The sequence below is a fragment of the Herpailurus yagouaroundi genome, unplaced genomic scaffold (assembly GCF_014898765.1).
Source record: "Herpailurus yagouaroundi ecotype Mexico unplaced genomic scaffold, PumYag 139, whole genome shotgun sequence".
Lineage (NCBI taxonomy): Eukaryota > Metazoa > Chordata > Mammalia > Carnivora > Felidae > Herpailurus > Herpailurus yagouaroundi.
This window is the reverse complement of record NW_024412394.1, coordinates 79,259,108-79,284,352: the sequence shown is the minus strand read 5'-3', so window position 1 is coordinate 79,284,352 and position 25,245 is coordinate 79,259,108. Positions and strand designations below refer to the sequence as shown.

The following is a 25,245-nucleotide window of genomic DNA, read 5'->3' as shown; positions in this document are numbered from 1 at the left end:
AATTGTTTTGTTTTGTTTCAGGAGACAGAAAGTCCGGAGGTCATATAAATTTGAGAAACCCTAGCTTAATAGGTTTATCACAGGATTTCTCAAAGCTTTTTAAAAAGCAACGTGTGCTGTGAATCTTTAATAGGGAAAACACCTATTTGAAAAAGATCTCTTTACTTTGGCTTACCTTTACTTCAGAATTCTCCTTTCTTAACAGGGCTGAATAAAATCTTGCCATAACAATTCCTCACAGAATATATTTTCCAAAAATTAAATCATATTTATTCTTTGCAGCTGTCCATATTCTAAGAGTTGCTGGGAATAATTCTCAGTTAAGATGTAAAATTGGCCTCTGATTTCTAAGGCACAATCCTACATCTTTTAACAAATACAGGAACTAAACATGTGAAATTATTTTATTGGATTTAGTTTCTATTTGTATTTATTTCTTCACGCTAGCTTTTAGGTATTTGATAAAGGCATTTTTTGTTTACCTCAGATAATTATTTAAAAGTGTATGAATCTGTTTGCTGCAGAAATGTCTTGTGGAAACATGCGAAGGCACAAGGAAATGCATTAATTCATTCAATAATTGTTTACAGAGCCCCTGCTCAGCATAGGGCACTAGGCTGATGATGGTAGTAAGACTACTAGGAGGTTGAGGTGTGTTTCAGAAAGAACAAGCATAAGTTAAGGTCCTAGATAGGAAAGAGTTCAATGTTTCAAAAGGAATAAAAACTATTACTGAAAGGGGGAGTGTGGTGGTTCTGGGTGGCAGAGGGCAGGGGCTGTTAAAGAGAAGTTATGACTGACAGTACTGCCCGTGTCAATCATTTGTTTAAATCCTACATATTTAGAATTTACCTCGGCCTAGCAATATGCAGTAGATCTTTTTACATTTATATCATAAATGACTGGAAACTCCTTGAATATAGAGACAATCTCTTAATCATTTTTAATTCCTCCAATTACTGGCACATCTAAATCACAACCAGTGAGCATTCACGACATTGTCTCAGACATATCCTCAGTCATCTAAGCACCTACTGGTCTTAGTATTAATGTATATCTGTGAGTAGAGGTCATTTACAATTACGAATTCCAATAATTTATGAACAGGTAAGTAGTTACGAACCTGAGGTTCTGCCACTTACTAGCTGGGTACCTGTAGGCTGAAGGGGCGGACCTACGCCGGCCGACCACGCCTCCTCCCCTTGAGTAACAGGACTCCAACCCTTCCCCAGCCAATTGGCCAAGGCCACGACCCTTCCCCAGCCAATCGGCTGAGGCCACAGCCATTACCTCACCAACTGCCCCTAGACCCCAATAAAACCTTTGTGCTTTTGAAACTCGCTCTCTCTCCCTGGTATCTCACCACTGCGTCGGTACAGGTAGGGGAATGAGCTCGAGCTAGCGCCAATAAAGGCTCTTTTGCTTTTATATCGGACTCGGCTCCTGGCAGTATTTGGGAATCACGAATTCTGGGCATAACATAGGCAAGTCACATGATTTCTCCAGGATTCAGATTTCTCATCTGTAAAATAATATTTTCCTTATGGAGTTGTGATAAGGATGAAATAAATTAATACATGTAAATACTTATAATAACAGCTTGCATACATTACAGGTATTGGATTAGTATTTATTATTATTAACGATGGTTATGATGCTGATGTTAAGAGTCATGTAGCAAATAGGTGATTACTTTTCCTATCCTGGAATAAATTTCTGTGCCTACAAATTGAATATGAAATCAACGGACTAACTTGGAAAATGGGTAAATAAATAGTCAACTAAAATATTCTTGTTGACTTTTACTTTTGAAATGGAATTCATGCAAAAGCGTCAGATCTCTTAAATTGATACTCATGTTTTTTAAAGTAAATATGTATTACAAAAAAATCAGTCATCACTGGACAAAAAAATTGCCTCTAATAATTCAAATACTGCCTAGATAGAGTATTAAGAAGAAAACAAATCTGGTAGTAATTTAAAACCATGATTTATGTCAAAAACTGTAAGATTTTTAAAGTGCATCTATTCTAGAGTACTCCATTACCTTGCCTTGGGAAGGACTAAACCTTACTACTGCAGAGACAATATACACAATCTCTTTTAAACTGTAAAGCTATTTTGTACTTCATATATTTCTCCTCTACCCCAGGATATAATCAATAACCTTATAAAATAAGTCAGGATTCTTAATCTTAAACATTCTGACCTGAGTCCCAAGTGCTTTAGTGTGTAGTTTCAAGATAAAATTTAAACATCTATGTAGAATCAAATGCTTATTTGGAACTGAAATACTAATTTAAACATAAATATATACAGAATCAATAACCTATTTTTAGAAGAGTCAGCTGCTCTACTTTCTCAGACAAAACATTGGTTTTATTTATATAAAAGCAACCATATTTATTGGTTCGCATAAATAACGCCTACACAAATCTCTCAAGACTTTCAATGCCTGCTTTTTATGAAACCTACATTCTGGCTTCAAATACAAAAGGAAGGTCAAGCTGTGAAAGTCACTAGGATTTATGACGTTCTTCCACTACTAGGGCCTCCACAAGAGGGTATTATTGAAGAAGCACTGAAGAGCTCTTAAAGAATCAAAAATCAATCCATTTGCAGCTAACGTTGGCTGTAGGCATTTTTGGAAAAGGGAGTAATTGCACTGGAAAAATCTTATTTTTACTTGTAAGTAAATGCCAAATTAAAAATCCTCTGGCAGTGTTAGGAATAACAAATGACAAAGAGATGTGCCTGTAATGAGGGAATTATTTGCAATCACGCTACAGGTGAGGTATTTTATTTTTTATTCACTTACATAATATTCACAATCAAGCTTCATCCTTTCAGTTCAATTTATTTTCCTGCTTCTTTCCTCAGTGACTGAAAGCATCTCATGGATTTTGTTGTTAAAAGCAATCACACTTTCTGCAAGACTTGCTTCCTTCTCCACATCTCTTTAATTCCAATTTTCTACATCAGGTCTGATACCATCTGGAACAGAGGATGAATTGAATGCTGCGAACCTTTAAATTAGCTTGATATTTCTAAAAACTAAGAGGAAAAGTTTTTACATTCTTCAAGGTTGCAAGGTATGTCTTAGCTAGAATTCATGGCACGTCGTATTTCTGGCTTTCTAAATGCTACAGTTTGTAACAACTTGTATTTCTGGCTTTCTATATTAAATTCTAATGTAAGTCATAGATTCAAGTTTTGTTTCCAGGATAGTGACTTATTCTACCTACTCATGTATAAAAGAGATCAAATGTTTTCAGGTCCCATTCATTAGACGTGGGAAGTTTAGTTAAGATATTTTATCATAATGTACCACATTTATTTCTATCACAGAGGAAGATCAAAATCAAAAACAAAGTTTTGCTTTCTGAGCTAGAGTTCAACTTAACCTTGTTTTGCATTAAAACCCTTCTATTTACTGGAACTTGTGGGTGGGGGATATGAAGTAGGAAGGAAATCCTAAGAGATTTCTCAATAGATAGTATCATAGATTGCTTTTCTCTAGATTTGTTAATGTTATAAAATTTAGTAATTGCTATTCCTTGACCACTGTCAATATGATTATTTGTGTTTTTTTGTAGAAAATAGTAATTAGTGTGGGGAAAATAAATATGATTTCCAGATTTTAATATCTTAAATTATTTCCAAGAATGTAATTTAGAAAACTATTCAGAAATTTTGAGTCTCCTAAAGAAAAACTTTCCTCTCAGGATCAAAAACGGTAAAAAGGGACCTTATGTAACTCCTTCACTTATTTCTCCCGCTATGAAATTCACTCTTAAAAATCATTCATTTAAGAATATTTACTGTATACTATGTGCAAAGGGATACCCCGTACCATCAAAGCATATAAAATAATCTATGGCCTTATGGAATTTGCACTGTAGTGGGGCATTCAAGTAGGAATGATTCATGGAAAGAGAACCAAAGGGAACCGTCAAATTCATTTCACAGCAGCTCTACAATTTATTAATTAAAATCATAATTATCTTAAAATACCTACTATGTAAAAGGCATATTTTCATTTTGCATATATAGTAAATTACTTAGGTTTCATGCAGCTGAATTTTGAGTGTAGTGTTTGAGGCATAATGAAGACCACACATTATTTAAATGTGGTAGCAGTGGGGCACCTTGGTGGCTCAGTCACTTAAGTGTCGAACTCTTGATTTTGGCTCAGGTCATCTCTCACAGTTCATGAGATTGAGCCTGGTGTCCTACTCTGCCCTGACAGCATGGAGCCTGCTTGGGACTCTCTCTCCTTCTCTGCCCCTTCCCTGCATGCACTTGCAAGCACTCTGTCTCTCTCAAAATAAATAAGTAAACTTAAAAAGAATTAAAAATAAATAATTAAGGGGTGCCTGGGTGGCTCAGTTGGCTAAGTGTCTGACTTCAACTCAGGTCATGATCTCACGGTTCACCAGTTCAGGCCCTGCATCCGGCTCTGTGCTGACAGCTCAGAGCCTGGAGCCTGGGTCAGAATCTGTGTCCCCTCTCTCTCTGCCCCTCCCCCACTTGCTCTCTGTCTCTCTCTCTCTCTCTCTGTCTGTCTTTCAAAAAAGCGAATTAAACATTAAAAAACAACTTTTTAAAATAAGTAATTGAGTAAGTAAATAAATAAATAAATGTGGTAGCAGTATGCTTCTTAAGAGGTAAGCTTAAGGAAATAAACTATGTTATTCATTAAAATTTTCATGTAAATACTGTTCAAAAATATAATTTATTTTTGAATAATATTGCAAAATTTTCTTAAAATATTAAGTTTTTTTCCACAGACAAAAATTATAAAAAGATTAAGGAAAATAAAAATTCCTTAAACAAAATTACAAACTCTACAGTTATTGCCAAAATCAGAGCACTGTGCTAAGCTGAATAATGGCCACTTTGAAGAACAACACATCCTAATTTCTAGAATCTGAATATGTCACCTCATAAGGCAAAAGGGACTTTGAAGGTATAATTAAAGATAAAGACATGGAGATGGAGAAATTAGCCTGGATTATCCAAGTGGGCTCAATGTAATCACAAGCCTCCTTATAAGATAAAGAGGGAGGCAGAAGAGCCTGAAAGAGAAATGACAACACAAGCAGAGGCCAAAGTGATAAGCAGCTATATAAGCCAAAGAATGTGAGTAGCTTATAAAGTTAGAAAAGGCAAAGAATTAGATTCTCTCCAGAACTTCCAGAAAGAATACAGTCCTGCCAACACCTTGATTTTAGCCCCAAAAGACCTATTTTGGACTTCTGACCCACAAAATTGTAAGATAATAAACTTGTGTTGCTTTAGGCCACTGGGTTTGTGCTAATTTGCTACAGCAGCAATAGAAAAATAACAAAGTACCTTTAGAGCATTTATTGTGTGCAACTATACATTTTAAATGTATTATGTCATTTAATCATCTTGAGAGCCCTATAAAGTAGATACTGGAGTGACATCACTAAGGTGGTGCCATAGGTCATTCTCCTCACAAGAACAACTAATATTCAAAAACAAGACCCTACTAAGGGAATCCTAGAACACAGAGGTGAGGCTCAAGCACTCTTGCACCACAGAGACCAAGACAGACTGCATTACAAGGGTAAGAGAAGTAGCTACATGTTGGCCACATTACCTCTACCCAGGTCAGTGCAGCACCACATGAAGACATCTCTTGTGAGCCTCCAGTTCTTCCAGTGGGAAAAGAGAACCTAGGGGACAACCAGCTTTCCCCAAGTGTTGTGGATTGCTTTGTGGGAGCCTCTACTCTGATCTTGCCCCAGGAGGATTGCAGGGGAATCTGCAGGGCTCAATCCCTGGGACTCTGATTGTGACAGAGAAGGATAGATAGGCCTGTTAACAACCAGCACAGGGATCTTGGCAGCCTGAGTTCATACTGTAGTGCCCAAGTACTAATCCCAACCAGGAGTTCTTCAGAACCAAGTCAGGGGTACACTCTGATCAGGGGATTCAGTGAGGTGTGTATGTGCCTGATTTGGATCCTCAAGAAGTTTTGCTGGCACTAGAGCTTGGTTTGCCCATACACAGGCAAAAACTTGAGTGACACACCGTCTGCTCTGGAGAGGTATGGAGAGGGTCTCTTGGCCATATCACACCAGAAGGGCTGGGGGAACACCTGAAAGATGTATGGAAGGGTGAGCAGAGAGATGGGTGGGTAGAGCTGATTGCCCCCAAAACAAAGACAATACTGAGCACAGAGGTCTTTGTGCTACACACAGATAGGACAGTTAATTCATATCCAAGGCTGAGGTCAGCTCCCAGCCTTTCCCAAAAAGACAGCCTGTTTGGAAAATTGACATTTTCCTGTAGTGGCCCCTCTCCTTCCTGCCCAGATAAGGGAGCTGGAACATAGCCCCATCCACTGTGGCTTCTGGCCACATCTGACCAGAAGGGCTGGTGAGAACACCTAGTAGCTGTGTGGCCCACCAGTGCTTGAACCGAGAGAAACATAGGCAGATCCAATAGTTTTCAGAGCAAAGACAGTGGGCCTGTTTGGCCAGGGAACTTGAGGCATGGGTCAGCATGAGTTAAGACAATAAAGAGCTTTACCAGCTTTAAAGCTCCTTCCCAACTGCACCTAAGCAGGGAAAATAATTCATAGTCCCATTCATTACTGAATACAGCCTTTAACCTACCTGACCAAGGAACCCAATCAGAACACTCGGGAAGCTGTGTATCTTATTCAACAGCTCTGCTGACAGTAACACTTGAACAGAGAGCATAACCTGTGACTTTCCCCATCCACAGAGCAAAACCAGTGGCCTCATCTGACCAGAGAACTACAGTGAGCAATCTTTCTTGATTTGAGTCCCCAAGCAAAGAGCTGCACAGGCCCTGGGACCGATCCTGCTGCTCTGCAAGGGCAGCTACTTGCTTGCCCTCTGCAAGGGCTGTCTACTACTGAATATACTCAGTCCCAACCATCTAGAAAGCCTGACCAGAGAATCCAGGCAACTGTAGAGGCCATTCTGCAGCCTCACTTGAGAACCAAGCCAGCCTATCCAACTGTTCTCAGCCAGTAGCACACGGGTCACATCCCTGACCTCAGAGCTCAACTAGTTACCTCACCCCTAAATAGACCATAAGAGCAGGTCTTACCTCCCAGGAACATTACCAGGCAACACTCCCAGAAACCCAAACCGAGCTAACTTGTGAAGATCTGTCTCTGCCAAAACAAACCTATAAAATCTAGAAATGCACAGATAGCAATGTAAAGAATCAAGGAGCACCAAAAACAAACAAAAAAACAAACCAAACCAAACAAAAAAGCAAAACAAAACAAAACAAAAAAACAGGTAAACCACTAAAGGAAACTGAGTTCTAATAACTGATCTTAAAGAAATAGAGATCTATGAACTGTCAGACAAAAAATTCCAAATAATCATCTTAATGAAGTTTTAGTGCACTACATAACACACAACTAACTGAAATTAGGAAAACAACGCACGAAGAAAACAAGAAGTTCAACAAAGCAACAGAAGCCATCAGAAAAAAATTAAAACCAAAAAGCAGAAATCTTAGACTTGAGAAATACAATAATTGAACCGAAAAATTCAGTAGAAAGTTTCAAAAGCAGACTCGACCATGCAGAAGAAAGAGTCAGTGACCTGGAGATAGAACAATAGAAATTACCCCATCAGAGAAACAAATAAAAAAACCTAAAAGTTAAGAAAATGTGTGAAGAAGATCTATGAGACATGTAGGACATAATGAAAAGAAACAATTTTCACATAATGAGAATTCCAGAAGGGAAAAAGAAAGACACAGAAAGTATATTTAAAACAATAATGACTAAAAACTCTCAAACATGGGAACAGAAATAACATGGGAACATCCAGATCTATGAGGCCCAAAGGACTCCAAATTAGTAGAATCCAAATAGAGTCACATGAGACACATCATAATTAAATTGTCAAAAGTCAAAGACAAAGAAAGAATTTTTTTTTTAATTTTCTTTTTTTTCAACGTTTATTTATTTTTGGGACAGAGAGAGACAGAGCATGAACGGGGGAGGGGCAGAGAGAGAGGGAGACACAGAATCGGAAACAGGCTCCAGGCTCTGAGCCATCAGCCCAGAGCCCGATGCGGGGCTCGAACTCACGGACCGCGAGATCGTGACCTGGCTGAAGTCGGACGCTTAACCGACTGCGCCACCCAGGCGCCCCAAAGAAAGGATTTTAAAAACAACAAGAGAACAGAGAATTTTCATATAAGGGAAATCCCATTATACTATATGTGGATATTTCTCAACAGAAACATTTCAGGCTAGTAGATAATAGGATGACATATTCAAAATATTGAAAGAAATAAACCCAAGCAAGAATACTACACCTGGTAAAGCTTTCTTTCAGAAATTAAACAGGGATATAAACTTTCCAGCACAAATAAAAGCTGAAGGAGTTCATTACCACTAGACCTGCCTTATAAGAAATGCTAAAGGCAGTTCTTTAAGTGGAAGTAAAAAGATGCTAATTAACATCATAAAAATATTTTTTAAAAAATAACCTTAAACTCACTGGTAATCTTAAATATATAGTCAAAATTAAATTCTGTAATTTGGTAGTTGTGGCACAAAATGTACTTACAACTCTAGTTTAAAAAATACACAGTAGGGGCCCCTGGGTCAGTCGGTTGAGTGCCCAGCTCTTGATTTCAGCTCAGGTCATGATCCCAAGGTCAGGGGGGATCAGGTCCTGTGTTAGGCTCAGTGCTGAGCATGCAGCCTGTATGGGGCACTCTCTCTCTCTCTCTCTCTCTCTCTCTCTCACTCTCTCTCTCTCTCCTCCTCTCTTCTTGCTTTCATGCGTGCACATGCACACACTCTCTCAAATATAAATAAATAAATAAACAAATAGAGTAAAAAAAAAAAACCCATAACTACAACAATCTTGTTATTATTTACACAGTATAAAAATATGTAAATTGTAACAGAAATAGCCTAAAATGTGAGGAGGAGAACAAGCAAAAGTGTAAAGTTTGGGGATGGTTTTGAAGTTAAGTTGTTATCAGGTTAACATATAGTGCCACAAATTTAATATATTTTATGTAAGCCTCCTGGTAACCAGGAGGGAAAAAACCTATACCAATTACAGCAAAGAACATGATAAAGAACTTATAGCATACTGATACCAAAGACATCTAAACATGAAAAAAGACAGTAGGATAGGAAATAAAAAACAATAAATCTACAAAAACAACTGGAAAACAATTTTTAAAAATTAACAAGATAACAATTACTATTGTCCTTATCTATCAATAAGTACTTTATGTAAATGGGTTAAATTCTCCAATCAAAAGACATAGTAGGCTGAGTGGATTTAAAAACAACAACATGGACTTCAAGCTGTATTACAAAGCTGTAATCATCAAGACAGTATGGTACTGGCACAAGAACAGACACTCAGATCAATGGAACAGAATAGAGAACCCAGAAATGGACCCACAAACATGTGGCCAACTAATCTTTGACAAAGCAGGAATGAATATCCAATGGAATAAAGACAGTCTCTTTAGCAAGTGGTGCTGGAAAAACTGGACAGTGACATGCAAAAGATGAACCTGAACCACTTTCTTACACCATACAGAAAAATCAGCTCAAAGTGGATCAAAGACCTCAATGTAAGACAGGAAGCCATCAAAATCCTTGAAGAGAAAGCAGGCAAAAACCTCTTTGACCTTGGCCACAGCAACTTCTTACTCAACACGTCTCCAGAGGCAAGGGAAACAAAAGCAAGGATGAACTATTGGGACCTCATCAAAATAAAAAGCTTCTGCACAGCGAAGGAAACAATCAGCAAAACTAAAAGGCAACCGATGGAATGGGAGAAGATATTTGCAAACAACATATCAGATAAAAGGTTATAATCCAAAATCTATAAAGAACTGATCAAACTCAACACCCAAAAAACAAACAATCCAGTGAAGAAATGGGCAAAAGACATGATTAGACACTTCTCCAAAGAAGACATCCAGATAGCCAACTGACACATGAAAAAATGCTCAACATCACTCATCATCAGGGAAATACAAATCAAAACCACAATGAGATACTACCTCACACGTGTCAGAATGGCTAACATTAACAACTCCAGCAACAACAGATATTGGCAAGGATGTGGAGAAAGAGGATCTCTTTTGCACTGCTAGTGGGAATGCAAACTGGTGCAGCCACTCTGTAAAACAATATGGAGGTTCCTCAAAAAATTAAAAATAGAACTACCCTATGACCCAGCAACTGCACTACTAGGTATTTATCCAAGGGATACAGGTATGTTGTTTCGAAGGGGCACGTGCACCCCAATGTTTATAGCAGTGCTATTGACAATAGCCAAAATATGGAAAGAGCCCAAATGTCCATCAACAGATGAATGGAAAAAGAAGAAGTGGTATATATATACAATGGAGTATTATTCAGCAATGAAAAAGAATGAAGTCTTGTCATTTGCACCTATGTGGATGGAACTAGAGGGTATTATGTTAAGCGAAATTAGTCAGCCAGAGAAGGACAAATATCATGTGACTTCACTCATGAGGACTTTAAGATACAAAACAGATGAATACAAGTGAAGGGAAGTAAAAATAATATAGAAACAGGGAGGGGTACAAAAACATAAGAGACTCTTAAATATGGAGAGCAAACAGAGGGTTACTGGAGAGGTTGTGGGAGGGGGATGAGCTAAATGGGTAAGGGGCATTAAGGAACGTACTCCTGAAATCATTGTTGCACTATATGCTAACTAACTTGGATGTAAATTTAAAAAATAAGTTAAATGAAGTTTAAATGAAGTTGGAAATTCAAAAACAACAACAAAAATGAAACAAAGCAAAACTAAACAAAAAACCCCCAAGATCCGGCAATATGCTATATATAAGAGACTTATTTTAGCTTTAAAAACACACAGGCTGGAGGCACCTGCATGGCTCAGTCAGTTAAGCATCCAATTTTGGCTCAGGTCATGTCACAGTTCATGAGTTCCAGCCCCATGTCAGGCTCTGAGATGACAGCTTGGAGCCTGGAGCCTGCTTTGGATTGTTTCTCTGTCTCTCTCTGCCCCTTCCCCACTCATTCTCTCTGTCTTTCTCTCTCTCTCTCTCTCTGTCTCTCTCTCTGTCAAAAATAAATAAACATTAAAAAACAATTAAACACACACACACACACACACACACACTCAATGTTAAGGGATAGAAAAACTCATTCCAAGCAAGTGGTAACAACACCAACAACAAAACAGGGTTAGCTATACTTATATCAGACAAAATAGAGTTTAAACTAAATATGGTAAAAAGAAACAAAGAAGGTCATTATATAATGATAAAGGAGTCAATCCACTGAGAAGATATAACAATTACAAAAATGTGTGTACCCAATATTGGAGCCCCTAAATATATGAAACAAAACTAACAGACCATTCAAAGGAGAAATAAATGGTAATATAATAACAATTGAGGATTTAAATGCCCTGCTCTCATCTATGGATAGATCATCCAGACAGAGAATTAATAAGGAAACTGAAGATTGGAACACTGTAGACCAAATGAACCTAACAGACATATACAGACATTCTACCCAACAACAGAATACATATTTTTTTCAAGGGCACATGGAATATTTTCTAGGATAGACCATATATTAGGTTACAGAACCAGTCTTAGCAAATCCAAGAAGACTGAAATCATACTAAGTATCATATTTGACTACAATGGCATGAAACTAGAAATTAACAGCAAGAAGAAAAACTGGAAAATTAATGAATATATGGAAATTAAACAACACTCCCCTGAACAACCAATGGATCAAAGAAGAAATTAAAATGGTGATAAAAAAGTTTCTTGAGGCAAATGAAAATGAAAAACCAACATTTCAGAACTTATGGGATGCAGTGAAAGTAGTGCTAAGAGGGAAGTTGATAGAAAAAGATGCCTACAGTAAGAAGCAAAAAGTATACCAAATAAGTCACCTAACTCTATATTTAAGAAACTTGAGAAAGAAAAACCTGAGACCAAAATTAGCAGAAGAAATGAAATAATAAAGATTAGAATAGAAGTAAATTAAAGAAAAAAAAATAGAAAAGATTAACCAAACTAAGAGTTAGTTCTTTGAAAAGAAAAACAAAATTGACAAACCCTTAACTAGACTAACCAAGAAAAAAAAAAAAAAAAGAGGACCCAAATCAATACACTTACAAATGAGAAATGAAATATTACAACAAATAACACAAAAATATAAAGGATCCTAAGAGGCTACTATTAACAACTATATACCAACAAACTAGACAATCAAAAAGAATGGAAAATTTCTCAGAAATACTTGCTATATACTTATCAAGACTGAATCAGGAAGAAATAGAAAATCTGAATAAACCAATTACTAGTAAAGAGATTGGATTAGTAACCAAAAATCTAAAGAAGAAAAGTTCAGGACCAGATGGCTTCACTGGTGAATTTTACCATTTAATAAGAAATTAGCACCAATCCTCAAAATCCCAAGAAACTGAAGAGAAGGGAACACTCCCAACTCATTTTATGAGGCCAGGATTATATTTATTCCAAAACCAGAAAAGGATACAACTAGAAAACTACAGACCAAGAAATCTGAGGAGTATAGATTCAAAATTCTAAAAAAAAAAAGTGCTAACAAACCAAATGCGCCCGCACATAAACAGGATCATTCACCATGATCAGGTGGGATTTATCCCTGGGACACAGGATGGTTCACCATATGCAAACCAATCATTGTGATACCTCACACTGACAGAATGAAAGAAAAGAATCATATAAGTGTCACAATAGATACAAAAAAAGCATTTGACAAAATTCAATGTCCATTCATGATAAAAAAAAAAAACTTAACAATTTAGGCATAAAGGGAACATATGTCAACATAATGATGGCCATATATGACAAACCCCTACCAAAAATCATAGTCAATGGTTAAAGGTTGAAAACTTTTTCCTCTAGATTAGGAATAAGACAAGGGTGCCCATTCTTACCACTCATATTCAACATAGTTACCACTAATATTCATCATAGTACTGAAAGTCCTACTTACAGTAATCAGGCATGAAAAAGAAATAGAATGTATCAGAATTGGAAAGGAAGAAGTAAAATTGCCTCTATTTGCAGATGACATGATTTGATATATGGAAAATCCCGAAGACACACCAAAAACCTGTTAGATCTTACCAGTGAATTCAGTGATGTTGCAAGATATGAAATTAACATACAAAATTCAGTAGAATTTCTAAATACTAACAACAAATTTTCTGAAAAAGAAGTAAAGAAACCAATCCTATTACAATAACATCAAAAACAATAAAATACTTAGGAATAAATTTAACCAAGGGGGTGAAAGATCTCTGCTCTGAAAACCATAAGACATAATGAAAGAAAATGAAGAAAACACAAATAAGTGGAAAGCTATCCTGTGTTCATGGATTGAAAGTATTAATATTGTTAAAATGTGAATCCTACCAAAAGCCATCTATAGACTCAATGTAATAGCTATCAAGATTCTGATGGCATTTTTTTTTTTACAGAATTAGAAAAAAACACTTCTAAAATTTATATGGAACCACAAAAGATCCTGAATAGCCAAAGAAATCCCGAGAAAGAATGACAAAGCAGAAGGCATCACACTTCCTGATTTCAAGCTATACTATAAAGCTATAGAAATTTGGGGCACCTGGGTCGCTCAGTGGGTTAAGCGTCCAACTTTGCTAAAGTCGTGATCTCGCAGTTTGTGAGTTCGAGCCCACATCGGGTGCTGTGCTGACAGCTCAGAGCCTGGAGCCTGCTTCAGATTCTGTGTCTCCCTCTCTCTCTGCCCCTCCCCCACTCATGCTCTGTCTCTGTCTCAAAAATAAAAACTAAAAAAAAAAAAAAAAAGAAAGAAATTAAAGCAGTATAGTAATGGCATAAAAATAGACAAATAGATCAATGGAACACAACCAAGAATCCATAAATAAAACTCAAGCATGGGGGTGCCTGGATGACTCAGTCAGTTGAACATCAGACTCTTGGTTTTGGCTCAGGTCTTAAATCTCACAGTTCATGGGTTCAAGCCCCACATGGGCTCTGTGCTGACAGGGCAGACCCTGCTTGGGATTATTTCTCTCCCTCTCTCTCTGCCCCTCCCCACTCTCTCTCTCAAAATAAATAAATGAACTTTAAAAAATAAATAAATAAGTAAAACTCAAGCATATATGATCAACTAATATTTGATAAGGAAACCAAGAATAACACTACTATTGAATCCATATTCCTCAGATTTCTTGGTCTGTAGCCATGAAAAAATGAGAAAAATCCTACTATTTGCAAAACATGGATAGACCTGGAAGGTATTATGCTATGAGACGTAAGTCAGACAGAGAAAGACAAATACTGTATGATCTTACTTACATGCAGAATCTAAAAACAACAACAACAACAACAACAACAACAACAACAAAAGCACCACACCAAACTCATATGAGTTTCTATGAGATCAGACTTGCAGTTACCAGAGGCAAAGGGTTGGGGGAGGAGGAGTTGGAACAAGTTGGTCAAAACGTGCAAACTTTAAGCTATAAGATAAATAAGTATAAGGGATGTGATGTACAACATGATGACTGGTAGCTGAGACTCTGTATGATAGAAAGGAAGGTTGTTAAGAGAGTAAATTTTAAGAGCTGTCATCACAAGGAGTATTTTTTTTTTCCTTTTTCTTCTTTCTTTCCTTTATATTGTACCTACATGGGAAGATGGGTGTTAGCTGAACCTATTATGGTAATGATTTCACAATATATGTAAATCAAACCATCATGCTGTAGGCTTTAAACTTGTGCAGTGATGTATATCAATTATTTCTCAATAAAATTAGAAAAAAGTAGATACTATAATTATCCCAGTTTCACAGATGAGAGAACTAAGGCTAAATGGTTTAAGCAATTTGCCAAAGATACTGAGCTCTTAATCATCACTAGATTTCCTCGTGGCTAAGCAAGATAATACATATACATGAAGGATACCAAACTATTAGCCATCTTACTATCGAAGAGTTTTATCAAAGTGCTCATAGTTTCCTTAAATTTTGTTTTAAACCTCTGTGAGAATTTTCTAAGTTTACACTATTATAGTGTTGAACGATTACTTGAATTCATGATAAATGTGGTGACCTTTGTTTATTCTTGATGATTGCATCCCATTTCTAACATTTCCCATTTGTTTCACTTCTGGGAATTTAGTGAGATATCTGCTACTGTCTTCCTCTCCCTCTCAGAATTGTACCAAGACCACGAACCCACACCATATACAAAAGATATTTAAACAACTTCAGGTTAAGGAGTTTATTTAACTATGGTTACTTGAAGGATAGTAGAGCTGGCATTGTTTAAAAATAACAAGAAACTGGGGCGCCTGGGTGGCGCAGTCGGTTAAGCGTCCGACTTCAGCCAGGTCACGATCTCGCGGTCCGTGAGTTCGAGCCCCGCGTCAGGCTATGGGCTGATGGCTCGGAGCCTGGAGCCTGTTTCCGATCCTGTGTCTCCCTCTCTCTCTGCCCCTCCCCCATTCATGCTCTGTCTCTCTCTGTCCCAAAAATAAGTAAAAAAACGTTGAAAAAAAATTTAAAAAAAAATAAGAAACTGTTGGAGCAGTTTAATAAAGGTATCAGTTTTATGTCACAGTAGAAACCTTAACTGATTTCTCTGTTGAAAACTCTATCTTTTTCTAGGAATTAAAGATAGAAAACATATTCTCTAGCATATATACTGATAATCCTGTTTAAGCACTAAATATACTTAATCAAACATAATATAAAATACCCACAGAGTTACCTTCTATTTGTCCATACACAAATAAAGTGCCTGTGGATATATTAGAAATTATCTTTTATAAATAATTATCATGCAACATAATTTTGATTATTCCCAACAATAAGCATGTATTTAATTTGTTTTAATGTATCTTCCATTTGGTTGAACAATAAAATGTGCTCCTTATATTTACTTTTTATAGTATATAGTTTATTTAGTACTACCTTCTCTTCAAAGCAAACAAAAACAGAAATATTATGTGATGTGATTTTTCATGTGTCTGTCTTTGTTTCCAAAAGGTTTTTTAGAATAACTAAACAACCAAGTTCAGGGAGGTTTTGTTCATGCAAAACTGAAAAAGACATATGATAGGTTTATCCTAAATGTCAGAGATATATTTCCAAGAAGTTAAAGTGAAATATTATACCCTTAAACCTGATGTTAAGATATCTGATACTAGATTACATGAAAGTAACACTTATTTTTATATTATTAAAAGGCTAATTTTTCCTGTTATTTATTGCAGAAAGAATAATAAAATGTTTCTCTTACACGGCAGACCAAGAATTGTCAACTAAGATGCAATTGCAATAATTATTACTGATGAGGATGCAAAACACAGAAATAGCATTACTTGCTGACAGATCACAGGGCTAGTGTGGGTTACTAGAAGCAACAAAAATTACATTTCCCCTTGAATAGAAAATAAACTTTCTATGGAAATCTCTGAGAAATGAATGGATTCACTTATTGTAATCTTATTTACACAAAACTATGTTTCCTGAGCTGAATTGCTAAATTTTATAGTTATATCAATACGTATAATTATTTATAAATGTTCTAAAAACTAAATTCTAAATGAATGCATTCTTTTATCCTCAGGAATGTTATGTTACTGATCACATAATTTGAGTGTTTTCTTTCTAAATAATGTGTGTATTTATTCATTAAATTAGTTTTATTGATTGCTTATCACAGACCTAACATTTTTTTCCAGCCTGAGGATACAAAATTGCCAAAGATGCAGTCACTGTTCCCAAGAAGCCTAGTATGGTTGGGAGATAAAAGCACAACAGAATAACAATAAATAATGCAGGTAGCAGTAAGGTAAATGTAGACATGCAAAACTACTCAGGCCTCATAAAGAGTAGATAAATTATCATATCTAATGTTAGGGATTAACCAAGGAAAGAAGAAGCTGTCAGGAAGATTTCTTGCAGGAGCTGCACCTAAGTTTTAGCTGATAAATTGGCTAGATAAAAGCATTTACGAGAAATGGTGCCGGGAATATTTCAGGTGGAAATACATATAGGAGAAAAGACAAAAAGATAAGAAAGTTCATGGCGTGTTGGGTAAACTCCAAGCAGTGTGGAGTGACTTAAGCATAAAATAAAATGCAAGTCACCACAATGGACTTCCAGTTCCAAGATGGAAGTAGAAGTTGGCATTTTGCTTATTGTATTCCTGGAAGTCATCCAAATAGAATGAGGAGAAAGAAAAACAAGATACAATCTCATTTTCAAAGCAAAATCAGGGAACAGCTAAATCCTAGGTGAAACTGGAGAAAAGATTGACAAAAATTAATAGAGAAGAGTTGGGGAGGACATTCAAGAAGAAGCAAAGAGAGGATGCCTTGGTTGTAGATTGCCAAAAGAACCAGAAAAATCCACTTCTCATTGGGAGAGGGCACACTTTGATGTGAAAAACGAAGTTCCTTATTTGCAATGGTGAAAACCAATATTAGACAATGGTTACAATGTTTCTTTGGATCTAGTTTGGGTATGAAAAGCAGAGGTAGGTTATCTATATGAAAATAAGTTCATATATGAAGATAGGAAGCTGTGGCAGCAGAAGAAAAACACCCAGTGCTCATCCCCAAAAGTGTCCTCCTTAATGCCCCTTGCCCATTTAGCCCACCCTCCCACCCAACACCCCTCCAGCAACCCTCAGTTTGTTCTCTGTATTTAAGAGTCTCTTATGGTTTGTCTCTCTCCCTGTTTTTATATTATTTTTGCTTCCCTTCCTTTATGTCCATCTATTTTGTATCTTTTTCTGACTGCCTTATTTTGCTTAGCATAATACACTGTAGTCCCATCCATATTGTTGCAAATGGCAAGATTTCATGCTTTTGATCCCTGAGTAACATTCCATTGTATGTACATACCACATCATCTTTATCCAATCATCGGTTGATGGACATTTGGGGTCCTTCCATATTTTGGCTACTGTCAATAATGCTGCTATAAACTTTGGGGTGCATGAGCCCATTTGAAACAACACTCCTGTGTCCTTTGGATGAATACCTAGTGGTACAATTGCTGGGTTGTAGGGTACTTCTATTTTTAATATTTGAGGAACCTCATGCTGTTTGCCAGAGTGGCTACACCAGTTTGCATTCCCACCAGCAGTGCAAAACTGTTCCTCTTTCTCTGCATCCTCACCGACATCTGTTGTTTGAGTTGTTAATTTTAGCCACTCTGACCAGTGTGAGGTGGTATCTCATTGTGGTTTTTATTTGTGTTTTCCTGATGATGAGTGATGTTGAGCATCTTTTCATATGTCTGTTAGCCATCTGGATGTCCTCTTTGGAAAAGTGTCTTTAAAAAGATGGTTTTGGACTGTGTTGTTGTCATTTTCATTGGCTTCCATGACTTTTTAATTTCCTCTAACTTCCTGGTTAACCTATTCATTCTTTAGTAGGATGTTCTTTAGTCTCCAAGTATTTGTTGTCTTTCCAAAGTTTTTCTTGTGCTTCATTTCAAGTTTCATAGTGTTGTGGTCTGAATATATGCACGGCATGATCTCGATCTTTTTGTACTTGTTGAGGGCTGATTTGTGTCCCAGTGTGTGATATATCCTGGAGAATGTTCCATGTGCACTCAAGAAAAATGTTCATTCTGCTGCTTTAGGATGAAATGTTCTGAATATATCTGTTAACTCCATCCAGTCCAGTGTTTTATTAAAACCATTGTTTCCTTGTTGATTCTCTGCTTAGATTATCTGTCCATTGCTATAAATAGGGTGTTGAAGTCCCCTACTATTATGGTATTGTTATGAATGACTTACTTTATGTTTGTGGTTAATTGACTTATATATCTGGTTGTTCACGTTGGGTGCATAAGTATTGCAATTGTTAGATCTTCTTGGTGGATAGATCCTTTAATTATGATATAATGCCCTTCTTCATCTCTTGTTACAGTTTTTATTTTAAAATCTGTTTTGTGTGATATAAGTATGGCTACTGCAGCTTTCTTTTGAGGACCATTAGCATGATAGATTGTTCTACATCCCCTTACTTTCATCTGAGGTGTCTTTAGGTCTAAAATGAGTCTCTTGTAAGCAGCAAATATATGGTCTCATTTTCTTATCCATTCTAATACCCTATGTCTTTTGGTTGGAGTGTTTAGTCCGTTGACATTTAGAGTATTGAAAGGTATGTTTTTAGTGCCATTGTGTTGCCTGTAGAGTTGGTGTTTCTGGTGATGTTCCCTGGTCCTTTCTAGTCTTTTTTTTGCTTTTGTTCTTTTTTGGTTTGTATCATCTTTTCTCCACTCATGGATAGCTTAGTGATCATGAACTCCTTTAGTTTTTGTTTCTCTGGGAAACTGTTTATCTTTCCTTCTATTTTGAATTACAGTTTTGCCAGATAAAGAATTCTTGGCTGCATATTTGTCTTATTCAGTAAGTTGAATGTATGCTGCTAATCCTTTCTGGCCTGCTAAGTTTCTGTGGATAAGTCTGCTGCGACCCTGATCTGTGTTCCCTTATTGGTTAAGGACTTTTTTTCCCTTGCTTATTTCATAATTCTTTCCTTGTCTGTGTATTTTGTGAATTTGACTATGATACACCATGGGGATGGTCAGTTTTTGTTGAATCTGATGGGAGTAGGCTGTGCTTCTTGGATTTTGATGTCTATGTCCTCCCTCAGATTAGGAAAGTTTTCTGCTATAATTAGCTCATCTAAACCTTCTGCCCATGTTTCTCTGTCTTCATCTTCTGGGACTCCTCTTATTCAGATGTTATGCCTCCTTAATAAGTCACTAAGTTCTCTAAGTCTTGTATCTTTAGCCTTTGTTTCCTTCTTTTTTTCTGCTTCATTATTCTTCATAATTTTGCCTTCTATATAGATGATTCGCTGCTCTGCTTTGTCCAGGCTTGCCATTGTGGCATCCATTTGAGACTGCATCTTGGTTATAGCATTTTTAATTTTGTTCTGACTAGATTTAACTTCTTTTATCTCTGCAGAAAGGAATCTATGCTTTTTCTCAATCCCAGCTAGTATTTTTATTATCATGGTACTAAATTTTAGTTCAGACACTAAATTGCTTATATCTATGTGTCATTTGACCCGTCATTGACCAGTCAAGGACCTGGCTGTCATTTCTTCCTGTTCTTTTTTTGTTATTTTAGAGGAAGAAAAAAAATTAATAAAATTAATTCAGTATTTGTGTCTTATTCAGTTTCCTTCATAAGCTTCTATAGTTTTCAGCATACTTATCTTTTATATCTTTGGTTAGGTTTATACTTAGGTATTTTATGGTTCTTGGTGCAATTGTAAATGGGATCGATTTCTCGATTTCTCTTTCTGTTGCTTCTTTATTGGTGTATAGAAATACAACCAATTTCTGTACATTAATTTTGTATCCTCCAACTTTGCTGAATTCATGTATCAGTTCTAGCAGCTCTTTGGTGGAGTCTTTGGGTTTTTTACGTAGAGTATCATGTCATCTGTAAAAAGCGAAAGGTTGACTGCTTTGTCAATTTGGATGCCTTTTATTTCATTATGTTGTCTTATTCCTAAGGCTAGGACTTCCAACACTATGTTAAACAACAGTGGTGAGAGTGGACATCCCTGTCGTGTTCCTGATCTCAAGGGGAAAGCTCTCAGTTTTTCCCCATTGAGGATGATATTAGCTGTGGGCTTTTCATATATGGTTTTTATGATGTTAAGGTATGTTCCTTCTATCTCGACTTTCAGGAGGGTTTTTATTAAGAAATGATGCCGTATTTTGTCAAATGCTTTTTCTGCATCTATTGACAGGATCATGTGGTTCTTATCCTTTCTTCTATTAATGTGATGTATCACATTGATGGATTTGCAAATATTGAACCAGCCCTGCAGCCCAAGAATGAATCTCACTTGATCATGGTGAATGATTCTTTTAATTTATTGTTGAATTTGATTTGCTAGTAACTTGTTGAGAATTTCGCATCCATGTTCATCAGGGTATTGGCCTATAATTCTTTTTAGTGGGGTCTCTAAGTGGTTTGGGAAATCAGGATAATACTGGCTTTACAGAATGAGTCTGGAAGCTTTCCTTCTGTTTCTATTTTTTGAAGGATAGGTATTAACTCTGCCTTAAATGTCTGGTAGAATTCTCCTGGTAAGCAATTTGGCCCAGGACTCTTATTTGTTGGGAGATTTTTGATAACTGATTCAATTTCTTCACTGATTATGGCTGTATCCAAATTATCTGTTTCTTCCCATTTGAGCTTTGGTAGTGTATGGGTGTCTAAATTTGTCCATTTCCTCCAGGTTGTCCAGTTTGTTGGAATATAATTTCTCATAGTACTCTCTGATAATTGTTTGTAGTTCTGTGGTGTTGGTTGTGATCTCTCCTCATTCATGATTCTATCTATTTGGGTTCTCTCTGAAAGAAGCAGCTTTTAAACTTGAGGTAACATGGTAACAGAACTTTAATTTTGCTTAGGTTTGATCCAAGGCTATGCTCTTCAGGATTTCATGTGAAAACACTAATGAGTAAATTTATCATGGTATCTCTATTCCCTTTCCCAAAAATTGTTTTAAGCAAAGACATATAACACAATTCTGATCTTGAGGCTGAAGAAGAGTCTAATGGCAGGTGGGGAGGGCTTCTGGGAAATGCTTTCTTCCATATGGAAAAGAGATGTTTGATGGGGTATGAGGAGGGTGCAGAGAATTTCCCTTCCTTTCTCTCAAAATGACCATGCTTAAAAGCTTATATCAACCAATCCTAGAACTGCTCTGCCTCCAGGATACGTTCTAAATACCTCTATTCTTACCTTCTCTTGAGATGGGTATTTGGTAAGATTTGAAAAAGAAACAAATATTCTCTTAAGAAAACAATGCATAGGAGTTACACTTTAATAAATTATGTGAAAATTAATAATTTAAAAAGCCCCATCTCATTTAGAATGAACTTGGGAGGCCAGCAGGGGGAGCTCTTGCACCCAGCACCAGTTCTCAATAACACACCCAACAGGAAGAGAAGGACCTTACAAGTCCATACTACTTGACTGTGCCAGACAGAAGAAGGAACATTCTTCTACCTCTGGCAGCAGCCCAGCCCATGAGAAGCCATTATGCTCAAACTCCCAGTTCACTCTAATAGACTTTTAGTTTATAACAGTGCCTCCCAACTCCTGCCTTTCCTCTATAAAAGAGCATTTCTATCCTTTGTTTTCCATACTTGCCTATGGTTTTGCTGTAGCTTGCTTGTCCTGGATTGTAATTCTCTGCTATTCCTGAATAAACCCATCTTTGGCTGACAAAATAACTGGAAGTTTTATTTCTATGGTTAACAGTTAACAGGAATTACTAAAAGGGTCTGTTTTTTCTTATAGTTATTTAGTTACTGGGGCTGGAAGCCTTTACACTATTCTGCCTTCCGTTTGATTGAGGAGAAAATTAGATGGAAACATTTGAGAGCTAGACACTGGGTTTCAAAGATTAAGAAACTAGAGGGAGGTGTTTTTTTAAGTTTATTTATTTATTTATTTTGAGAGAGACAGAGAAAGCACAAGTGGGGGAGGGACAGAGAGAGAGAGAGAGAGAGAATCCCAAGTGGGTTCTGTGCTGACAGTACAGAGCCTGAGATTGGGCTTGAACTCATGAGACCTGAGCCAAAACCAAGAATGGGATCCTTAACTGACTGAACCACCAGGTGTCCCAAGAAACTATGGAGAGGTATTAAAGAAAACAAAGACAAAAGAGAAGAAAAATCCCTGATATCTAGAAGTAGTAGCTAATATTTACCGAGCACTTAACCATGGGCCTAACACTATTCTGTGTATTCACCTGTTTTCATTTAATCCTCATAGCAAAATTAGGAAGAAGGTACTGTTACTCTCCCATCTTAAAGTTGAGGAATCGGAAGCACAAAAAAACGAAACTTACTTAAGATTACACAGCTAATTTGAGGTGGACGTAGCAGTTAAGCACAGGCATCCTTACTCCAGATTCTAGCATGTTTCTAAATACTGCTCTGTACTTCTATTTAATCAAAGGTTATTTCTGTATAGAGATCTAATGGGAAAAGTCCATCTTTTGGACTCTGTATGTGAGAGCTACTTTTTAAAGCATAATGCCCACATATATGTTAGTCTTACTAAAGACTAACATTTGGGATTGCTGAAGTGTGGTGCTGTCTAACCATGCCTGAATCAAAGCATACTACAAAATTTAACTAAAGAGTGCCCTTCCATAGCATCTAAACTGCTAGATGAGTATTGCTGGGAAGGGGAAATGTGCATGGCATTTATATTAATGGTGCTAGAAAGGTCTTTTTCCATCGCATAGAAACTAAGTGGAGAGAGCTCTATTCTCAACCCTACAGCCCTTGAGAGGATTTAGAAAACTGGATGATTCCCAGAAAGACTGGACTCTGCTATACAATATAAGTAAATTGGGCCAACTGAGGCAAGAAATTCCGTTGTCAATGGAGATGTCAATGGACGATAGTTCATGCAGGTAGCTTCCTCTGGCACTAAATCTTTAAGGAAGATAAGATTGTTTCTGAAGTAGGACAGATTTATTAACAATATGGTCAAATTAGTGGAAGCCAGGACAAGCTATATCAAGACTCTGATTAAAAGTTTGGGGGAAATAATGCAATAAATGACATAGCTGGATGCTACCAAGCAGCTAAACCTAGGATTTTTGCACACAATGTAGAATGGGTTCCAGATACAAATACTTTAATACTAAGAAATATTAAGATGTTTTATGAAAAAATTAAGATCCTACCAGGTATTACTGGGTTGAGTAAAACTTGATAGGAAAAGTGGAAGTATGTCCACACTTTTGTTCTAATTTTTTTTAGAATTAAATTAAATTATTAAATTAAATTAAATTAAATTAAATTAAATTAAAGCAAATCTTCAGCAGAGTGAGAACTGAGGAGGAAAATTACCCAAAGTTCTTAATCACTCTGCAGAAAGAATAAAATGATTCACTTTACGTTAGAATTTGCAGGAGTATTATATGAGGTAATGGAGAATACAGTGATAACAGAGAGAATAAAATGGAGTAAGCATTGCTGAGAGGGTTGTTTAAAATGGAACCAGGAGGACACTGAGGAAATGGGGCTTATGCATGTCTCCTGTCTCAAATACTCTGAATTGTTGCTGAACTCAACTAAAAGTCAAGAAATCTGCTGCATGTTAGAATGAACATAAAAGGACTTTAGGCCTAACATTAACCCTAGGAAACAATCATATATAGTAGTAACTGTAACTAATGGTAGTGTAACTGTAGCAATACTAGAAACAATTACATTTCATTCAAAGCAATTTATGTAAATTCCCTCTTTCCTCTTTAAAAACTCTAACCGCCTTTGTCTCTCCAGATTACACTTTCAATTTTGCTGAACTCTGTCTCCCAGTTGCAATCCCTAAGATACCAAATAAATGAAACACATTTTATTGTGCAGCTTGCAGTTTTGTCTTTCATTGGCTGACAACAGGAAGTAAAATGAGGTGTAGACAACTGGATGAGAGTCCACAAGCCTGTCTGGGGTCACTAGAGTTCAGGCTGCTTAAAATGTCAAAAGCCTCCAGGGAGCACCCTGTTGTTACAACTAATTATAGAGGGGAGAAAGCTAAAGCCATAGAAGCTCAAGTGAATTAAAACATCAGGATAAATTGGCTAAAATGGAATTATGGGCTATTTGGAATACTTGAAAATCATATCTGGCTAAGTTTAAACATATAAAATAGCAGTATGGATGGCTCAGTCAGTTAAATGTCTGACTCTTGATCTCAGCTTGGGTCTCTATCTCAGGGCCATGAGTTCAAGTTCCATGTTGGGCTCCATGCTGTGGAGTCTACTTAAAAAATAAATTAAATTTAAAAAAATAATATGATAGCCTATATAATTATAAGACCTTAACATTTACCTTTCTTACAATTCTCTCAGATTTAATTTTTATACAAAATAAATTAGATGAAACCAATTTAATGCCTGAAGTAAATGCACAGGCTTAAAACCACTTTATCCTGAAATATCTAAATAATTTACACAAAGAAAAGTGTGTGTGTTAGTTTTGCTTGTACTGGGTCATCTGGATAATTGCTTCAGTTTTCTCTCTTAACATTTACTTACTTACTTATTTATTTATTTATTTATTTATTTATTTATTTATTTATTTTAAAAACTACTTTAATTTTTTTAATGTTTATT

General features: G+C 36.4%; 1 long non-coding RNA gene across 1 annotated transcript; it reads left to right on the top strand.

The window, feature by feature from the left end:
• Positions 1 to 1,337: 1,337 nt before the first annotated feature.
• On the top strand, positions 1,338 to 16,533 carry LOC121029992 (uncharacterized). The gene is made up of 3 exons (XR_005790016.1): positions 1,338 to 1,379; positions 2,881 to 3,092; positions 16,330 to 16,533. It is a non-coding gene; the product is annotated as an uncharacterized LOC121029992 (long non-coding RNA).
• Positions 16,534 to 25,245: the final 8,712 nt, after the last annotated feature.